Source organism: Stenella coeruleoalba (genome assembly GCF_951394435.1).
Source record: "Stenella coeruleoalba genome assembly, chromosome: 2".
Lineage (NCBI taxonomy): Eukaryota > Metazoa > Chordata > Mammalia > Artiodactyla > Delphinidae > Stenella > Stenella coeruleoalba.
In genome coordinates this window covers 106,361,892-106,382,556 of record NC_137147.1, presented here as the reverse complement: position 1 = coordinate 106,382,556, position 20,665 = coordinate 106,361,892, and the positions used below count along the sequence as shown (strand labels likewise).

At 48.9% G+C, this 20,665-nt stretch overlaps 1 protein-coding gene across 4 annotated transcripts in view; it reads right to left on the bottom strand.

Moving 5' to 3' along the window:
* CEMIP (cell migration inducing hyaluronidase 1) overlaps positions 1–20,375 on the bottom strand; it is a 165,388-nt gene extending 145,013 nt beyond the window's left edge. Inside the window, exons 1-3 of one of the 4 annotated variants that reach the window (XM_079912420.1) lie at positions 17,594–18,604; positions 16,076–16,290; positions 15,282–15,488 (exon numbers count right to left, since the gene is read on the bottom strand). The gene's annotated coding sequence lies outside the window, so the exon portion shown is untranslated. The other 3 variants (XM_079912421.1, XM_079912419.1, XM_079912423.1) reach the window with 3 other exon arrangements.
* Between the last annotated feature and the right edge of the window lie 290 nt (positions 20,376–20,665).

Below are 20,665 nucleotides of genomic sequence, written 5' to 3'. Positions count from 1 at the left end.
CGTATTGAACTGCTGGTAGCTCCTTTCATGAAACACATTGTCTGATCTCCCTGTGTCCACAGAGCCCTTCTCTGACTGACGGACAGATTCTCACTATGTCGTAGGGCTCAAATCAAGCATTAAGTCCTCCAGGAATAATGGAGTCCTCTCACTTTTCTGCCCCCTCTGTGCCTTGCACGAACACAGAATGTCTCACTGTTCTCCTTTACTCACAGGACCACCCCACCTTGAATTGTAAGGTAGGGGAATGAATTATGGTGTTTTGTATGCTCCGTGTCTGGTGTAGAGTGGTTGATTAATAAGTGTTTGCTGAGTAAACTGGCTAAGCAAATGCAATATCTCCTGGTTTTATTGATTCACCTGGCACTGACTCAAAGCTTCAAGGGCGCTGGTATCTGTTTCGATAAAAGTCAGACTGATAAAAGCACTGCTGACTTATCACCCATGTAAGTGGGACACGGAGCACGTACCACAAGTCCCGTGATAAGAGCATTTCATCCAGAGTACCTTTAGCCTGCTCATTCGTCTCCTGGCAGGCTCCTGTTGAGTACAACTTTGGGTTTCAAGTTCTCAATCAGAGCTATCCAAGAGGAAAGATGGACCCACTGAGGGTACACGTCAGGGACACCGAATTTCGCCGCAGATCTTACCCATTTGCAAACCACTCTGTGGTCTAAGCGTAATCAGCGAAGAGAAGCTAACCCAAATCTCTGTTGAAAATCCTTGCTAAGGTCTGTTTCAAGGTGTTTTAAAAGTGTGGTAGGGGGGGAAAAAAGCATCTCTTTATGGAAATACTTTCTGGTACAAACTGTGTATAACTGCAATACTAAATTGCAAAATGGAACAGAAGCAATTTCCTACCTTACCCTCAGAGATAATCATTAAACATTCCGTAGCATTTAAAAGTCACTGATTTTTTGAAAGCAATGAATAACCCCTATTGAAAAGATGCGAGGTTTCTTGCTTGGTCATGCCCCTTGGCGTCGCGAACGTGTATCTCCAACCCAAACCTTCTCCAGTCTTCCCAGCACCCACCCAGGTACTCAGCCCCCAGACCTGGGAGTTTCCCTAGACACCTCCCTTTCCCTCACCCTATGTCCAAACCACCATCCCGTTCCGCCCACCTTGTCTCCTAAACACCAGCGGGATCCACCCGCAGCTCTCCCTCCACCGCCATCTCACCACCTCTGCACCCCTTGCCCGGCACCAGAGCCTCCTCTGTGTTCTTCCTGCTTTTGCCAACCGCTGCCCACGCCGCAACACACACCGCCACCCCCTACCCACAGGAAGTCATCTGAGAGCAGCCAGAGGGCCCTTTTGAAAAACAAGTATCAGACAATGTAACTCCCTTGCCTAAAACCATTGAATGACTCCATCGCATTTAAACGAAGTTCACAGTCTTGAACGTGCTTTGAAGGATGCTGCAACGATCTTCCCTCTGCCCCACCCCCCTCCCCTACCTTCCACTCCAGTCTTGCCTTGCCCCCCTCCTTCCCTGCCCCAGGCAGACTGGGCCTCTCTCAGGTCTCATCCCAGGGCCTCGATGCACTCCTGCTGCCTGAGGCATTCCTGCCCCACTCTCGGTCTATCTAAACCTCCACAGCATCCTCCTCGGCTCTGCCTAAATGTTGCTCTTTCAAAGAGACTCTCCTCCCACCCTCCACCTCCTTCCATTCCCCGCTCCACCACCCAGCTCCCCAGATGCCCTGACTGTTTTCTCTCCTGGTACCTTTTTTTTTTTTTGCGGTACGCGGGCCTCTCACTGTTGCGGCCTCTCCCGTTGCGGAGCACAGGCTCCGGACGCGCAGGCTCAGCGGCCACAGCTCACGGGCCCAGCCGCTCCGTGGCATGTGGGATCCTCCCAGACCGGGGCATGAACCTGTGTCCCCTGCATCGGCAGGCGGACTCTCAACCACTGCGCCACCAGGCAAGCCCCTCCTGGTACCTTTTAACTTCGCTTCGTATCACCAACCATGGTTTGAAATCACATACGCATGCGCATTTCCTTATAAGTCTCTCTAAACCTCTCTCTCTCTAAACCTTCAATACAGTGGCCACCTGAGGCTAACGAGCACTTCAAACACACCTGGTCCCAACGGCGATGCGCTATAAGTGTAAAATCGCACCGGTTTCAAAGACTTGGTATGAAGAGAAGACGGTAAACTACCTTGATACTTTCTATATTGATTAGCCATGGAAGTGACGACAGTTTGGATGTGTTGGGATAAAGGATGGTATTAAAATTAATTTCACCTGTTTCTTTGGACTTTGTGTTGATGGAGCTGCTAGAAAAATTAGAATTCCACATGTGGCTCACCTTACATATTTGTTTTCAGGACAGCACTGCTCTAGACTGCAATCTCCACGAAGGCAGAACTCGGCCCATTTTGTTCACTGCCGCATCCCCCAGGGCCTAATACAGCATCTGGAATTGTATGCGCTGATTCCAGTGAATTGCTAAGTGCATGAAGAAACTAGTGAATGAATCCAGGTAAGCAAAGAAGAAACTTGTGGTTGAAAAGACAGTCCTATGGATATAGTTACGGCAAGTCTGTAAACTTGCTCTTACTTTGTGTCAGGTAATAAGGGGGAGAAATTTCTGATTAGGAACTGTCTGGAACAACAAGGTAGGACCCCCTCTTAAAAGCGAAGTAGACCATCAGTGGTTAAACCAGAGAAAAGTCACCAATAGCAGAAAAGCAGAGATAAACTTCTGAGGGGTCTCTGACCCCTGGTTAGACCATTGTTCAAATCCCCCAAGCCAGGAACCCACTTGGCAACATTTTGTCCCCAAAATAAAATGATAAAGATTATAAAGATAACTTGACAAAAGCCTTCTGCTCAAATTCAAAGGTAATACCTGTGTTCATAAAACTGTAATTAGTACCAATTAAGGATCTGGGGGCAGAGGGGCCCAATTACACTCAGTCTTTGTTTTTTATTCTCATCTACTAATCAATATTGAGCCCAGAATTTCCCCAACACGTGCTCCCCGGCATGTGAGTCTCACCAAGTCCTCTATGGAGAACGCTCTTGGGAAGTGCTGAGTAGGCCACTCCCCTCCTGGAGATCCACGCTGCACAGTGGTTTATAAAGGCTTTGAGAGGACCTTTGAGAATGAAAACTGGTCGACTTTTTTGTTTTTAACTGGCTTATAGTTACTTTACAATGTTGTGTTAGTTTCTGCTGTACAGCAAAGTGAATCAGCTATACATGTATATCTCCTCCTTTTTGGATTTCTTTCCCATTTAGGTCACCACAGAGCACTGAGCAGAGTTCCCTGTGCTCTACGGTAGGTTCTCATTAGTTATCTATTTTATACGTCGTAGCGTAATATGTCAATCCCAATCTCCCAATTCATCCCACCCCCTTCCCCCCTTGGTATCCATACGTTTGTTCTCTACCTCTGTATCTCTATTTCTGTTTTGCAAATAAGTTCATGTGTACTGTTTTTCTAGATTCCACATATAAGCAATATTATATATTTGTTTTTCTCTTTCTGACTTACTTCACTCTGTATGACAATCTCTAGGTCCATCCACATCACAGCAGTCAGAATGGCCATCATCAAAAAATCTACGAACAATAAATGCTGGAGAGGGTGTGGAGAAAAGGGAACCCCCCTGCACTGTTGGTGGGAATGTAAACTGGTGTAGCCACTATGGAGAACAGTATGGAGGTTCCTTAAAAAACTAAAAATAGGGACTTCCCTGGTGGCACAGTGGTTAAGAATCCACCTGCCAATTCAGGGGACATGGGTTCGAGCCCTGGTCCAGGAAGATCCCACATGCCACGGAGCAACTAAGCCCGTGTGCCACAACTACTGAGCCCGTGTGCCACAACTACTGAAGCCTGCGCACCTAGAGCCCGTGCTCCGCAACAAGAGAAGCCACTGCAGCGAAAAGCCCACGCACCACAACAAAGAGTGGCACCCGCTCACCACAACTAGAGAAAGCCTGCGTGCAGCAACGAAGACCCAACACAGCCAAAAATTAATTAATTAATTAATTTTTTAAAATAACTAAAAATAGAGCTACCATATGACCCAGCAATCCCACTCCTGGGCATATATCCAGAGAAAACCATAATTCAAAAAGATACATGCACCCGATGTTCACTGCAGCACTATTTACAATAGCCAGGGTATGGAAGCAACCTAAATGCCCATCAACAGAGGAATGGATAAAGAAGATGTGGTACATACATACAATGGAATATTACTCAGCCGTAAAATGAATGAAATAATGCCATTTGCAGCAATACGGAAATGGATCTAGGGATTATCATACTAAGCGAAGTAAGTCAGAAAGAAAAAGACAAATACCATATGTCACTTATACGTGGAATCTAAAATACAACACAAGGGAACATATCTACAAAACAGAAACAGACTCAAAGACACAGAAGAACAGACTAGTGGTCGCCAAGAGGGAGGAGGGGAGGGGAGGGAAGTACTGGGAGTTTGGGATTAGCAGATCCAAACTATTATATATAGGATGGATAAACAACAAGGTCCTACTGTATAGCACGGGGAACTGTATTCAACATCCTGTGATAAGCCATAATGAAAAAGATATGAAAAAGAATATATGTATATGTGTAACTGTCACTTTGCTGTACAGCAGAAATTAACACATTATAAACAATGATAGTTCAATAAAATTTTTAAAAATTTAAAAAAAATTAAAGTATCATTCATTCACTTATGGTTACCAAAGGGGAAAGAGGCGGGAGGGATAAATTAGGAGTTTGGGATTAACAGATATATACTACTATATATAAAATAAACAACAAGGACCTACTATATACCACAGGGAACTATATTCAATATCTTATAAGAACCTATAATGGAAAAGAATCTGAAAAAGAATATAAATATAAGTGACACTTTGCTGTACACCTGAAACTAACACAACATTGTAAATCAACTATACATCAATAAAATTTTTTTAAATTTATTTAAAATGTCATTCATTCATACATGTGTGTTAAGGACCAGCTCAGTTCTGGAGAGGCAGTGGTGAGCCAGGAGGACCCAGTCCCCTGTCCCCGCGGATGCTGAACTTGGCACACAATCTTTTCCTCTGCACTCGACCTCTGGAGCGCATGCCTGGGCCATTCAGAGGGTGGCTGCAGGACTGGATACTTCCCCGAGTTTACCGAAGTCCGAACGTTTGAAAATGCCCCCAGAAGTTCCAGCACTGCCCTCTCCACTTAAAATGTCTACTAATTCAATCAAGTCTGTTGACAAATGGAAGAGAAATGCCACTCCATATACCTCGTATGTACCAGGTCACAACTCTAAGAAGTCTGCCATGTATTATTTCACTATTATTTGCCATGGATTATTCTCAGAATAATACACACTCATCCCGTTTTAGAGGGTGCATAAACAACGAAGGCACTTGTCCAAGATCACAGAGCTCATCAGTGGCGGAGGCAGATTTGCAGTTAGGTCTGCAAGGCTCCAAAGCTCATGCCCCTTTTCAGCTCGTGACACCATCTCTAACATCCTCTAATCAAGGAAAGTATAAGCTAAAGAGCTTGAAAACACGATGAGGAAAGAATATAAAAAACAGTTAATTCTGTAGTCAGCAAAATCTAAAGGAGTCTTCTGAAATACTTCCTTCATATTTCTCTCCGTTCATCTGATTAGAACCATCTTGGAGATATTGATGATCTGAATCTAAACTAATATGTTTCTGTCAGAGGGCAGAGCCCCAGACCTCATGACCCCTCTCTCCTCTGGTCATTCGATGGGCCCTCTTAGATCTGCTGTAGGACGAAATACAGTCCTGGGTACAGGAGCAACGCTAAGAGAATATCTGTGGATGGGTTTGGTTCACTGAAATCACCTGAATGTTTAATTGCAGCTACAGGGCAGGAAAGAGATGAAGGTTGGAAGGTCACCCTGGCACCTCTGCAGGCCAGACAGCGTTCAGAGTATCTGTTTCATCCAGTTTAAGCTGGACTATTTGAACTGGACTAACATCTTTCACAGTGACTGCTCTCTCCTTCCTCAAGGTGGGCCTCCCGTGAAAATTCTGTCCCTTTCGCCCACATTCCTTCCACCCCTTCTGCTGCAGGTCAGTCAAACAAAGCAGTTAGGAATTTGCCCAAGAATTTGTGAAGAATTACGAAGGTGCTTACAAAAAAGTCAGCACAAAGGCCACGGGATGAAGACTAGAACACTCTGACCCCACAGTGAGACTGGATACAGAAAGCAGGGAGGCATCAGCCTGGAGGAATAATCCCGAAGACTCCTGAGTCTCAGAGCATTTTTCTCAAAGGCTTGGAGCTCTACCTGCAGAAGGACCAGCCCTCACGTTGGCACGGTCTCGGGCCACGAGATCCCTGAAACATTTCCAACTTAATGTTCTCCCTCTTGTCCGGGCACCAATAATTCACTGTAGGCAGTGCAGTTTCCTTATTGCCTTTGCTGGGCCCTAGGAGCTACATTCTCGAGTGAGAACTGGCATTCTGGAATGGACTTCCTGCCAAGACCACCCTTAGGACTGAGGAACAGAAGCCCAACCCAAGCCACCTGCCACCAGGAACAACGGTCTAATGTCCAACTACTGACGACACCCCTTCCCCTCATCAAAGCCACTTACGTGAAAGGCCGAACGCCCTGACTCAGCCTTGAAGGACCGTCACCACCTGCCCCCACTTTTACAGTCTCATTGACAGGGAACTCCTAGACCTTCCCTCAAATATCTGCTTTCTAGATTCTCTAAATTTAGTTAAGGCTCTTCCTGCCTTCCTAACCCTCCCTTCTCTGGCCAGCAAACTGGACACTCCTTCAAGGCCCCCTCAGAACTTCCCTGGCTGTCCAGTGGTTAAGACTGCACTTCCACCTAAATGTAAGGCCAGAAACTATCAAACTCTTAGAGGAAAACATAGGCAGAACACTCTATGACGTAAATCACAGCAAGATCCTTTCTGACCCACCTCCTAGAGAACTGGAAATAAAAACAAAAATAAACAAATGGGACCTAATGAAACTTCAAAGCTTTTGCACGGCAAAGGAAACCATAAACAAGACCAAAAGACAACCCTCAGAATGGGAGAAAATATTTGCAAATGAAGCAACCGACAAAGGATTAATCTCCAAAATTTACAAGCAGCTCATGCAGCTCAATAACAAAAAAACAAACAACCCAATCCAAAAATGGGCAGAAGACCTAAATAGACATTTCTCCAAAGAAGATATACAGACTGCCAACAAACACATGAAAGAATGCTCAACATCATTAATCATTAGAGAAATGCAAATCAAAACTACAATGAGATATCATCTCACACTAGTCAGAATGGCCATCATCAAAAAATGTAGAAACAATAAATTCTGGAGAGGGTGTGGAGAAAAGGGAACACTCTTGCACTGCTGGTGGGAATGTGAATTGGTTCAGCCACTATGGAGAACAGTATGGAGGTTCCTTAAAAAACTACAAATAGAACTACCATATGACCCAGCAATCCCACTACTGGGCAGATACCCTGAGAAAACCAAAATTCAAAAAGAGTCATGTACCAAAATGTTCATTGCAGCTCTATTTACAATAGCCCGGAGATGGAAACAACCTAAGTGCCCATCATCGGATGAATGGATAAAGAAGATGTGGCACATATATACAATGGAATATTACTCAGCCATAAAAAGAAACGAAATTGAGCTATTTGTAATGAGGTGGATAGACCTAGAGTCTGTCATACAGAGTGAAGTAAGTCAGAAAGAAAAAGACAAATACCATATGCTAACACATATATATGGAATTTAAGGAAAAAAAATGTCACAAAGAACCTAGGGGTAAGGCAGGAATAAAGACGCAGACCTCCTAGAGAACGGACTTGAGGTTATGGGGAGGGGGAAGGGTGAGCTGTGACAGGGCGAGAGAGAGTCATGGACATATATACACTACCAAACGTAAGGTAGATAGCTAGTGGGAAGCAGCCGCATGGCACAGGGATATTGGCTCGGTGCTGTGTGACAGCCTGGAGGGGTGGGATAGGGAGGGTGGGAGGGAGGGAGACGCAAGAGGGAAGACATATGGGAACATATGTTTATGTATGACTGATTCACTTTGTTATAAAGCAGAAACTAACACACCATTGTAAAGCAATTATACCCCAATAAAGATGTTAAAAAAAAAAAAAAAAAAGACTGTACTTCCACTGCAGGGGGAGCGGGTTCGATCCCTGGTCGGGGAGCTAGGATCCTGCATGCTGCACAGTGTGGCCAAAAATAAAAGAAAAACATTTTTTTAATTAAAAAAAAAGGCCCAATCAAAAAACAGTTCCCCATGATGCCTTGTCTCTTTCCCCAGCAGTTATTTCTCATCCATCTGTAGTGCTTCCACATTGTCCACCCCTTCCTTACAGCACAGACTGTAGGTACTTGAACGCCTGTCTGTCCATCTCCTCAACTGGGAGCTTCTCCATGGCAGGGAGATGCCACGGAGTCATTTCTGAATCCCAGAAAGAACTGGCGAATCAACAAGTGTGTCTGGGTTGCCATTATTCTCAAACTGCTTTATCATGAATTACGATATTCCCCTCAACGTGCTTTCTCCAAGTTTAAGAATCAGGGAACATGAGTCATTATTCAGAGCATGGGTTTCTGGACTCACACAGACCTGCGTCAACTCCATGACATCCAGGCAAGTGACCTCAGGTGGATCTCACAGAGACTCCTCCACCTGAGGCCTTGCCTTGCCTCAAAGTTGTCGGGAGGATTAACTGAGGTGATGTATGTAAAGTTCTCTGCCTGGTGCCTGAACGTAGTAAGCGCTCAAGAAGCACTGGATACGAATAAACATGATGGGAATAACCACAGGGCCACCAGAGTACAGACCTCCGAGAAGGTGACTGGCAGGCTCAGGGTTCATTCAGTTCCCAGAGCAGAATACACAAGACTCAGCATCAACTCTATTCCGCCGAGAAAAGCACATGCTTGGGGGGGAGGGGGGGGGACGCGGGTTGGGACTCAGAGGCAGGACTCATGCATTTGTACATTTAATGCACATTTGAGTACCTGCTATATGCTAGTCCTTGGGAATAGAACAGAACATAAAAGAGTCTCTGCCTCTGAGCCCTGAATGAAGAGATGACTGTCTTATCCCGGGAGCGGCTGAGATGGGAGCCAGCCCCGTGCTCCACACTGAGGGGAAACCCTCGCCTTGCCCCACGTTTCCCAGAAAGTCCACCAAAGGGCCCTGTGTGAAGCGGACATTCCCCATTCAAAGTGCGTCTCTACCCCTCTCTGTTCCCCTTGACCTTGGAGAGGTGATGTCCTCAAGCAACCTCAGCAGAGCAGAAGCTCAAGTTCATACTTATTAGGCAAGATTCAACAGAAGCATCATCTTTTTTCCACGTTAAAAATAGCTTCTTGTTTAAAGTAACTGTATGTGGGGAACGTCTAAAGGAAAAATGAACTTCACTACCTGGTCATTCTCAGAAAATCCTGGGATATGTTTATATGTTACCATTTGTAACAACATTGCCCAACGATTTTAAAACCGAAAACAGATTTCAGCTCAGCCACCTGGAAAGCTCAAGTGTATGCAGAGCCCACAGTTAGGCCAAAGGAAACTCCCAGCTTCTTCAAAGCTGTGAACCAAATCGACACCACCGAGATTGCTGTGCCTTCTTATTTTTACAAAATCACTTACGTGAGAAGAAATCCTTGCATGTGAGAGTTCCGAAACCCAAATCCCACAACTGCTTTCTCTTTTGTTACCAGGTACTGAATTAAGAAATCTGGTAAACTCAATTTCTTCTTAAGAAGTCACAGACATGGTGACACATCCGGCCAGCATAACTGGCAAAACATTCTACAAGGGAACACCACAATTCCTTCCCTCTCCAAAAAGGAAGTTAAGGAACGGAGAAGGGAAAATATCGCCTTCAGATCACATGGACGTTTAAAGAGGACCCACGTACGTCTCTTCTCCACTTTCCCTAAGACTTCTACACCCCCAGTTCAGATCAACAGGTAGGTTAAGAGCTGGAGGCGCCTTTAGCATCCCCAAAGTTTGTTTGTGTGTCTCTGGCACCGATACCTGCATCAGAAAATATCAGAACAGAAGCAGCACTGACGGTAAGGACTCTGACCGCCCAACAGGAAGGAGCCCTAGAGGGGGTCGGTCGGGAGAAGGGTGAGAACTCAGTCATCACTATAGCTAATATTGTAATGCAACAGTTAACAAACTGAAATTAATGCAAAAAAATCTATCGCGGATCAAATATCGAAATGTTAAATAAAGACAGAACCAGTATTACTGATTTTTCTTTTTACCTCTAGTACCTACCTTTGCTTGTGTCTCATAAAAGGCTATAGAATCGACCAGCCACAAGCCCGGGGCTCAGCTGTGAGCACCCATTGGGTAGAGCCTGGGAACGGCTGTGGGAAGGAGAGAGAAAGGACCCAAGCACACTCATGGCTTAGCAATGTTGGGCAAATAACAACCTTTTGCTGAGTAACATGGAAATAGATCTGAAACATATGGATTAAATTCCTCCCAAAATAAACACAATTTTTAAAGGAAAGGAAAAGTACTTAGCCACTATGTTTGAGGTTTTCCTGAACCCAAACCTTTGGAAAATCAGCATACGAGCGAATTACTCAGGGGCTGTAACACAGTCAGCTTTGAAACAGGCTCGTCATAAGCCACCAGTTTGTTTTCAAAACGAAAAAATTTAACAGTTTGCCCAAATCTGCTCCCCGGCTCAATCCTTTTGAGGTTCATTGTCGTTGTTCTTTACAGGAAGGAGAACAGTTTGGCATGCCCGCCCTCCCCTGGGAGGCTCTGGAGACCCAACAATCTGGGGCACTCGAGGAGACCAAGCTGGGAATAACGGTCCGCACCACTCAGCACGGACAAGAGCCGTGGAAAGAAGGCACCCGGGTGAGTGATGCATTGGACTAAGAGCTGGACAGACCCCCAAGATGTCACCCTGTACCAGCTCTGTACCCTTGGGCATCAGTGTACTCATTGCCCACATGCAGGTACCACTGCCTCCTCAGGGGAGTGGAGGGAAGGAGGGCATGCAGCGTGGTGAGAGCCGGGCAGCAGCCTCTGCATCCAAGTGGACAGCTCAGGCTCATCACTGGCCACCCATCAGACAGTCCTGTGGGACCTCGGGAACCAGTGTCTTTGGTCACCCGTCCCAGCCTAAGTCCCGCCCTGGGAAGCAAGGAGAAGCTGAATCCCCGCAGTTTGGGAGTCAAGGCCATAGTTCCGGGTGTTCCAGTTTCCAAGGCAATGGGGGCCGATACCAAGACCTCCGGACACGAGGCCACCTGGATACGGAGGCTGCTGATCGCCAGCTCTCCGGCCTTCCCGGACACTGCCCAGTTCCATGTGTTGTTGGTCTGGCAGCAGAACAAGCCCCAGACAACTACAGATGCCCGTCCTGGAGGGAACCCCCGTTTGCCCCTTCCCTCCATCAGGGTTCCTCACATACCCAGTGGAGCGCTCCAGACTGAACATACCTTACTTTCATCACCTTACATCAGTCATATGGTGATGTTTTTGGAGCTGTCTCTATGAACAGAGGGAGCTCTTCAGATCCCTTTCTGAAGGCTGGCGGCACCCATCAGTGAGGGGTGGGGCTCTCTTTGGGCGTTGTCCCATTTAGAGTATCAATTTCCTCCTTTAAGAGAGCTTTGGAAGATGCCCACGGGAGCTCCAGCTCGAACTGAAACCTTCCGCCTCACCCCGGGCCAGTGGAACTTTTCCATTCTTATAGTTCTGGCTTACAGTCCCTTTTCAAAACTCACTTTGGCTACATCAATGAAAAGGGATGCAAGATCCCGGGTAGAATTTGTTGAGTCTTATACCCTAGAAATATGCTTTTTTTTCCTTGCCAGCTTTTAGAGACTCTGAAAAGCCTCGTAAGATTAGAAAAGATTGAGTAACAAAGTTGAAAATAAAAAGCCCATCTCTGCAAGAAGCTCACAGCTCCACTGTCCTCCTCCGGTGGTCCTCTACGGCTGGAGTTTTTTTTGAAACAGCACCTGCCACGTTTCCTTCCCCACCCATACCCCATATACCCCATGTTCGTTAGAGTGTCACACTGGATAATTCTGGTTTCTTTTCATTGAAAATTGTTGACTCAACAACCAGCAAGACGTCTAGAATGGGAAGAAGACTTGGCAAGACAGACCACGATAAGACTAAGATAACACTCTTAATGTTACTGCCAAGAGCAAAGGGAGAGGCTCCAGGACAGAGGTTTCCAAACTGGGTTCCCTGGAACCCATAGAGCTCCGTGGACTCCCTTGAGGACCTCAAGACGAAAACCAAACCCCTACTCCCAGCCGCAGTCACATTTCCTCTGGTTTGTACGTTAGGATTTAGTAAGATTTTATGGAAAAAATATGGTTAAATTAATTTTAAACCACTGGCCCAAGAAACAAAAGGCCCCAGAGACCTACAGCTGCCCGGAAGGACTCTCTCTCTCTCTTTGGTCAGGTGTGGCCCAAGGTCTGGGCGGTTCAGGTACAGGGCTTTGTGCAACTGAGGGGTTGCAGGAAGTGAAAGGTTGAAGCCTGTCTGTGCTTCTGGATCTTTCCCCATGGCCCCCTCTCTGTGTAGCATGCCTTCTGAACGCCACTCCCCACATTGGTTTCACCAGAAAAATCCCTGTAAACTGTTAATCCTTCTAGACACACCTCTTCTCATGCCCCTTCTCAGGGAAGCTTCCTGGGATGTCCCCTGGCTTTGCCTTCCCCCGGCACACCACACCTCCTGACCCATCTGTCCTCGCCTTGGTCACACTGCCTGGCAACTGCTGACACTGATGTCTGCTCCCCCCGTGGGACTGTTAGCTCTGGAGGACAGAGACCATTTATTCAGCTCTGTCTCCCCAGTGGCTAACACAGGGCGTGCCCCGTAGAAGAAGCTCAAAACCTTGTACTCAATTTCTTCCCTGCTTCCAGATGCGGCAGTGGGTGACTCAGTGCGACTGCACCCTTGCATCTTGGGCTGCAGGGGGCATCGCTGATTACCAGCTCATCCCCACAGGAAGGCTACAGGGAGGGCAGCTGAGGAAGACAATTGAGCCTTGAATTTCATTTTCAGGTTCCAAAAAAAAAAAGTTGTGATCTTTAGAGTCAAGTGAAGTTGTTTAAATGTAAACAGGCATTCTCAGTGTCTGGAACCAGAGTGAGATGAAATTCCCCAAGTGATCTCTTAATACCACCAAAATTACATTCAAATGCCTCTGCCAGGCAAAGATAAATTACCATTTGCACAATGGTCTTGCACTTAAAAGTAACTCGGTCCAGAGAGCTTTGGAAAATTTATTATGACCAGGAAAAGGGGAAACTCAAAGGGGTTCAAGATATTTAGTCTACTGATAAGACAGCTTAGGAGTGACAATAATTATCTCCAAGAATTTGAAGGGTCGTTAGAAGGTCATTAGGAGGACACAGGCCAGCTGGGCTCCATCTACTCGGACATCAGAAATGGACTTAAATTATACCAAAAAGAGTTGAGTTGGCATCACAGAAGGTCAGCTGTGATGTAAGCCCTGGCGACCCAAAGGGAGCGCCACAGACCAGCAGCATCACCTGGGAGCTTGTGAGAAATGCAGATGCTCAGGCTCCACCCCAGATCGACCTGATCAGAACTTGCCTTTTAACAAGCGCCCCTGTGATCTGTTTGCCTATGAAAGTCTGAAAAGTCCTGCCCACTGTACTTTCCTCAGTCCCATGGGCTGGGTCCATGCCTTATAGCCAGAAAGTCTCAGGCCAACAGCATGAACTCCTGACCCCAGAAAAGGCCCCCAGCTTCCTGGGGAAGTCTGCAGCCCTCCTGCCCCCTCCTCCAGTGATGTCTAGAAACAGGAGAGGCAGAAGTCTGGCACAGATACTTCACATGCCGGAAGGACCAGTTTCTAGACGTGCCTTCCCTGTAACACAAAATGCCTCGTGGCTAAGCTCTTTTATGGACAGCTGAGGGAAAGAAACACACAGGGTTTTCAAAAGCAGTTGTCTGGTCAAAGCACTTTAAACCTGAGTTCGATCTATCATGTGGCTGTCCTCGCAGAAGATTCAAAGATAATGCCTCAGCAATATCCCCATGCAAGGAGCCAGGCTGTCCGGAGCTAGAGGGAGGAAACCTGTTCTGAGTAAGCGCCAGCGGGGGAGGCCGGCTGCCTGTGCGCCCCACGCACCCTCCCCTACCGAAGGCTCCCACACCTGCAGGGGGTGGGAAGGGAAGGATGGATTCGGATGTCTGGAACCGAGCTGAGCCTAGAGAGGGACCCTGGAAAATAACAGGAGCAGGGGAGAGCAGCAGGTCCTCTCCCTCCGGGTGAGGGAGTGTGCTTCCCGGCACCGAGGGAACTGAGCAGAAAGCAAATGCATATTTGATGACATTTCTCTGCGTGCAGCCTCTCTTCTGAAGAGCCAGGTTTGAAGGAAGCCTCGCATCAAAGCAGACAGAGGGAAAAGAAGGATAGGGAACCTACCAGAGAGACTAGGATGGCCCCTGGAAGTGCAGATAATGAGAGTCACTATGAGAGGCACCGGAGCCCTAGCCAATTTAACGAAATATCCACATGCCAGGCCTTTGGGAAAGGAGGCTCAGGGCCCAGCTATCAGCTGGCGAAACAATAAAAGGGAACTCGGTACTGAGAAGTCTCCTTCCGACCCATTACCATCCTAAACTCCTACTAACCTAACCAGATAGGAGAGTAAGGATGCGAACCTCCCCTTTTCCCTGTTCAGAGGAAACTGAATCGCCTCCACGTAATGATAAAAGCCAAGCAAAAGGAGACAACTGATGCATTACTCGGATGAGATGATCCATCTGGGCATCTGCCGTCGTGTGGAATGAGAGACGTAGCCTAGATTGATCACGGATATAGGCTCTTGTGAATGCAACCCATAAGCACAACTTTGTTCCTTTTAGGAACCCAACACACATGCTTGTATTTCTCTTTTGATTTATAACTACAAGTGCAAAATGTTTTTATCCTATCAAATTGTGCTCCTCTGTCAATACCACAGAAGGTACTAAAAGGGGGTCACTTAAGCGGCGGGCTTCAAAGGAGGCTGAGAGTAACTGAATTCACCCCTGTCATCCCGCCGGCCTTCCCCACTGAATGCCACTCTTGCCATTTGATCCGTCCGTCCCAGACACACAGACACTGCTGCAACAGGCAGAATGCCACACGATCTGTGAAGAGCCCCTTTCTGCCTCTCACACCAGTCCCTCCCCTCTCTGGCCCCTATACTCCAAAAGTGTTCTGTAGTTCAATAGTTTTCCTACCAGAAAGTCTTGTGTGCTGGAAACCGGAACTGCATGGGAGTCCAGAGAAGAGAACCGGGACTTAAAGGTCAGCCAGGGCCCATGTCCTCCTGTTCCGTTCACATTACCGGGTAGACAAAAGTCACAGAAAGATTCTCAGCATCTGTGGACTGCATCCTTCAGTTCCACTCCTTTCAGATGGAGGGAGCTAAGATTACTTCTGATCTACTAAAGAAAAAAAATATAGAAAATCTAAGAGCCCCAGAACGTGAAACTGGCAGAAACACACACACACACAGACACGCACACATACACACATACATTTTGTGGGGGGAAAAAAAAAAGTCTAACTGTAAGATTGGACCCACTACAACTCCATTATCCAAACCTCTGTGGTGCGTCACATTTTAGGGATTTCTACCAGACAGACCCCCGAAGGTGGAGCTGGAGGAAATTTTCAGCTCTATCTGAGAACAAATAATTGGCAATGCAGCAGGCAGAGCGAGTGCGTGCCTTGGTCAGGGTCTCACAGCCAAGCAAGGCTCAAGCACAGGGGAATGCGCTTCCTGCCCGGTAACGACCACTCAGGGGTTTCCTAGCCCAGGTGCTGCCCTAGTGCAGCAACCCCTCACTTCACCCTGCAGGAATCCAGAAATGGGGCTGTGGACGCCAATCTCCATCAGTACCCGAGGGAACTTCACCTTCAAGAGGACAAAAAGGCCCCTCGGAAGATCCTGCATTCTTTTGAGAGAAGAATCAGGAAGAATCGATCATTTCAACCAGAGGGCTGTGACAAGATTTTGCAAATTACTTACTTTATCTTTTCTCCAGGTGATACAGGTGGGAAAAACAGGCCACTGATTTGTTTCATGCAAAAATTCTTCCATTTCTCTTTGGTGAACAAGTTTTCTTTGTTTTGGTTTGGTTCTGTTTGTTTGCATTGTGATCAACTTCAGCACTTTCATCAAGTCCATCAACAAGTTCTCGAACATGAATATGAAGTGGAGCTGGAGTCCCCATCAAACAATTACTAGGTTAGGAAAGAGAATAGAGGGCTGGTGAACGTAAGTCAAAAGCAGTGCACAACCGTCTTTAAAATATCCCTACAATCGCTACCATTTCAAGAGATTTCTCTGTGCTCAGCACCGGTATACGTGCTTTACACGGTGCTACTTAATTCTCATCAGCAACTCTGCAAGGTAGATTGTGTTGTCCCCAGTTTACAGATGGGGAAACAGACACAGAACTTAAGTGACTTTCGAGAAGTCACACATGCTGCTCCCTAAATAAATAAAGATGCTTAATCGTTTTTACTCTCCACGGGCCTTCGCCAGTCACAAACAGAAGCAGATCTTCTGAATTTCTTGCAATTTTAAAATGAAGGAAGATACATCTTCTGTGTAGGTGAAAATGACAAAATGAAGAGCCTTAGCCAACGTCATTTCTTATCAGAGGAGGGAGACGTTTAATTTACTCAGATTAACCCCTACAGGTTCTCTCCACCCTGTTTCCAAGCAACCAACTCGAAAAACCCACTACTGGGCTAAAGAGGAACCAGTGGAAGCTTCTTTAAAAGTGTTACGGACCTGGGAGGAAATGATTAGGATCGGAAAACAGCATGGCTTTTCGCACATGCATCCAAACTCATTCTCTATGCAGGTGTTCTGTCTGATTCTTCTCCATTCTGTCACCGTAACTGTGAAACTAATATCGCCTCCCAGTACCATATTTACTAAATAATTTAATGAAACGGAACATGACCCCATATCGTGTGCAGAAAACTGTTTGAGGGAGGTCCCTAATTAGGTCTGGCATTATGTCACTGCCTCAGTCGAACGCTCAGGCGTCGCACAGTCATATCACCTCGGAGGGCCCCGTGGGGCTGCTGAAAAGCCAGAGAAGCCCACCAGCCTCACCATCCCGGAGATCCTGTACAGAGCTCAGCTGCAGGCTGACCTAGCAGCCGATCACAAACCACGCAGGCTCCCTTTATCTTCCTTTTGAGTGGCTCACGTCGCCTTGGGACCGGACACCGAGGGTTCCCGCAGACTACTGGTCCCTCTCCTCCTGCCCTGTGCCCTTACTCTGAGTCTGGGAGGAAAGCCGCGCGACTTCCCCGGGAGACCCAGGGCCACAGGCCGGGAGTGGAGGAAGCGGCTGGGAGCTGTCCATGGTGGCTCCGCGCCTGGGCACGCAGAGCCGCCGGCTCCCGCCCCCGGGCGCGCCCGGGATAACGCTCCAGACCGCCGGAATGGAGAGAGAGACTCGCTCCCAGGCTGCAGCCAGGCACTGGCTCACACATCAAAAGGTTAGTTTAAAAAGGGAGTTCTCACCTGTGGGCAGCGTTGGCTGCATGAAGCAGGACTCAGGACCTCAGATCCGGCTCCTGGCGGCGCGCCGGGGACGGCAGTAGTGTTGGACCCTTGGGGAACGGCGGCCGTCTCTGAGAACGCGGTCAGCGAGTCTGCGGCGGAGGACCTCGGCGCACTGAGCTCCTTTCTCAAGAGCACATGCGTCCGGCCGGGTCCATTCCAGAATGTCTCTGGCCCTGGTTCCCAGAGCGGCGAGCTGGAGACCTGGCCACGGCCCTGGCCTGCGCTCCACCAGGTCCCTGACTTTCTTCCCAACCTAATATGACCTTTCTTGGAGCTGACGACCCTTGCCAGGGACCGCCGAACCCTCTTGCAGCGATGGCAGGTTGGGGCTCTCAGCCTAAACAGCAGTAGGGGCCCTCGTGTCATCTAATATTCAATTGCCTCCACCCGTCGCGTGCCAGAGCGATGCTGGGTGCCTAGCGCCGTCGGGGAGTGCGCGAGCGTGTGGGCAGCGGGAGGCGGAGGGAAACACCAGAAGGAAGACCGTGCTGAAGGCCGAGCAGCAGGGCGCAGACCTGTTGCCAGATGCGTGCCCACTCATGCACAGTGTGAGACGGCTCCTTATGGGCTGGACTCCGCGACCTGACCCTCGGAGCAGTCCCTCCTCGGCAAGACACTGTTTGGGGCGCAAGCCCCCCCGAGACATTCAGAACGGGGGAACTCTAAGGAAAACGGGTATCTGCCCCCGGCTGGATGCGCTCCGGGGACACTGGAGCCCCTGGCACCTGCTGCTTCCAAAGGCTCACACGACCTCAGAGAAATCCCACAGCGGACAGAGACAAGGACGTGTGCCCCTCAACAGACACGTGGACAGACAGACAGAGGCGGACCGCACAGCACTGAGTGGACAAACAGAAGCCAATGACGGGTAACGTTTTCCCTATCACTGGTGGAGGCGCTGAACCCCCAGTCTGCCCTCCCCTCTGAGGCTGGGCAGTACGCGCAGCCCTGGCGCGCCGAGCCCGGCCCTCTTACCTCCCGGTCGGTAGCCAAGACAGTGGCACGCCTCGCGGGCCAGAAGCGCAGCGGCCGGAGCGGTCGGGGGCACACTGACGGGCCCTGCGATCTCCCGGGACGTAGGCAAGCGGAGTGGTAGTTCGTCTGGGAAAGCGGGGCTCAGCCCCTGACCACGCTCAGCTCCTCCGGCCCCGAGCGCCCCGCCGCCGACGCCCGCCGCGCCGCTTGCGCTCGCCAGGCTCAGCCGGGTTGCAACGCGCTGCGCTCGCCCGCGCTCCCCAGCCGCCGGCCAGAGCGGCGGCTTTTATAGCGAGCTGCCGCTTCAGCTGGCCGCGCCGGGCTGACTCCTCCCCGGGGCCCCTGACGCCCGCGCGCCACCGACCCGCCCCCCGCTGAAGCTCCCTCCCTGCCCAAGTGGGGCGGGGGCCCCGCGCCCCGGCCGGACCCGGGCGGGCTCTGGCGGCCGCTCTGGGAGACGCAGACCCGAGCCTGCGGAACCCGGGCGCGCGAAGTCCAGCGGCAGCAGCCGGGTGAGGGCGCTGGAGCCCAGGACTCGGATGGAGCAGCCGCAGTGGGCCGCCCAGAGCCTGTTCTCCGGACTCAGAGGGCTTAGAGTGGCCGGTGCGCAGGGTTAAAACCCCACTCGCGTCCAGGGGTAGGAGAGGCTATGGAGGAGGAAGTCCCGCGTCTGGAGCAGAATCGCGGGGAGATAAGGTTCAGGGTTATTAAGCCTGAGAATCTTTTTTTAACTTGGGGTGTAATAGGGAAGAACAAATCTGACCCAATATTAGATCTGTTTCTTTTACTTTAACCTGTGTATTCTATTGCTTTTGCTTCGAGTTAACATTGTTGCCTGTAGCCTGAAATATACAGGATAGCCCGTGATAAACCTCTGACCTTTAAGAGTATGACACTTTTTCATGCATAAAGAGATACAAAGTTGCAGAACAGAGAATAACAGTTGTCTTCTTGGAGATTTACAGGAACATCGTGACCTGACCTAGGTGGACAGCTGCAGGAGCAAAGGATTCCTACACCAAGAAGTTTGCAATAACCAACCACGCCCCTCCCTCACTTTGCCTTTAAAAATGCTTTGCTGAAACCCTTTGGGGAGTTCTGGGTTTGGGGGGGCACAAGCCACCTGTCTCCTTACATAGCCCTGCAATAAACATTTCTCTGCTCCAAATTCCCACATTTCGGTTGGTTTGGCCTCACTGTGCGTGGGGTACACGAGCTTGCATTTGGTAAGGAGACAATGGCTGTAGAAGGAGATCCTGGTCTAGGACCTAGCATTCCCTCCGAGAGGAAAAGGCGTGGGGCCTTGGGTTGAAACCAGAGTCAGACACGCCAGCTATGTGACTGCCCACGTGGGTCTTAACCTCCCTGGACATCAGTTTCCTCATCAGGAAAATGCGTTCTCTGATGCTTCCTTACTGACTGGTAGGATTTAAGTGAGGTCACAATAGTACAGGTACCTAGCACACGGCAGGTCTTCAGTAAGTTAGAATCCTTCCCGTACGTGGGAGAGGGCTCTGTACCTCTCTAACTGGACAGACTGAGGTCCTCAAGGGCCAGGGCAAGAAGGCATGACTGCTCTACATATTCCCCTGCCCGGGGAAGCAGTGCTAGTGGAACGAGCCCATAGCAGGTCCCTGGGGCACGTGGAGTCTCCTCTCAACTCCGCCACTGACTCACTCTGGGACTTGGAGTCCTCTACTCTCCTTCTCTGTTTGTTGTATTCCGTCCCATTTTTTTCGAGCTTACAACTCAGTCCCTCACCTGTTTAGATGGAGCCCTCCTAGGAGATATATTCCTTTCTCCCTTCCAGCCAGTGCCATGTGAGAACCAACCCGGCAGGGAGAGTCGTCATTCTAGGCAGCACACGCCGCTTCGTGAATCCATGTCTGGGCGTTGGGGCCATAGTCAGACAGAAGCTGCTGGAGTCTGTGTCCATGTTTTCTGCATTGGGACAGAAGCCTTGCTTACCTGGCTAAGCTAGGGAAGCAATGCATTCTCTCTCCGGGCCTTTCTCAGGAAGCTGACCTTGACTGTCACTAGGTCTGTTATCGGGAT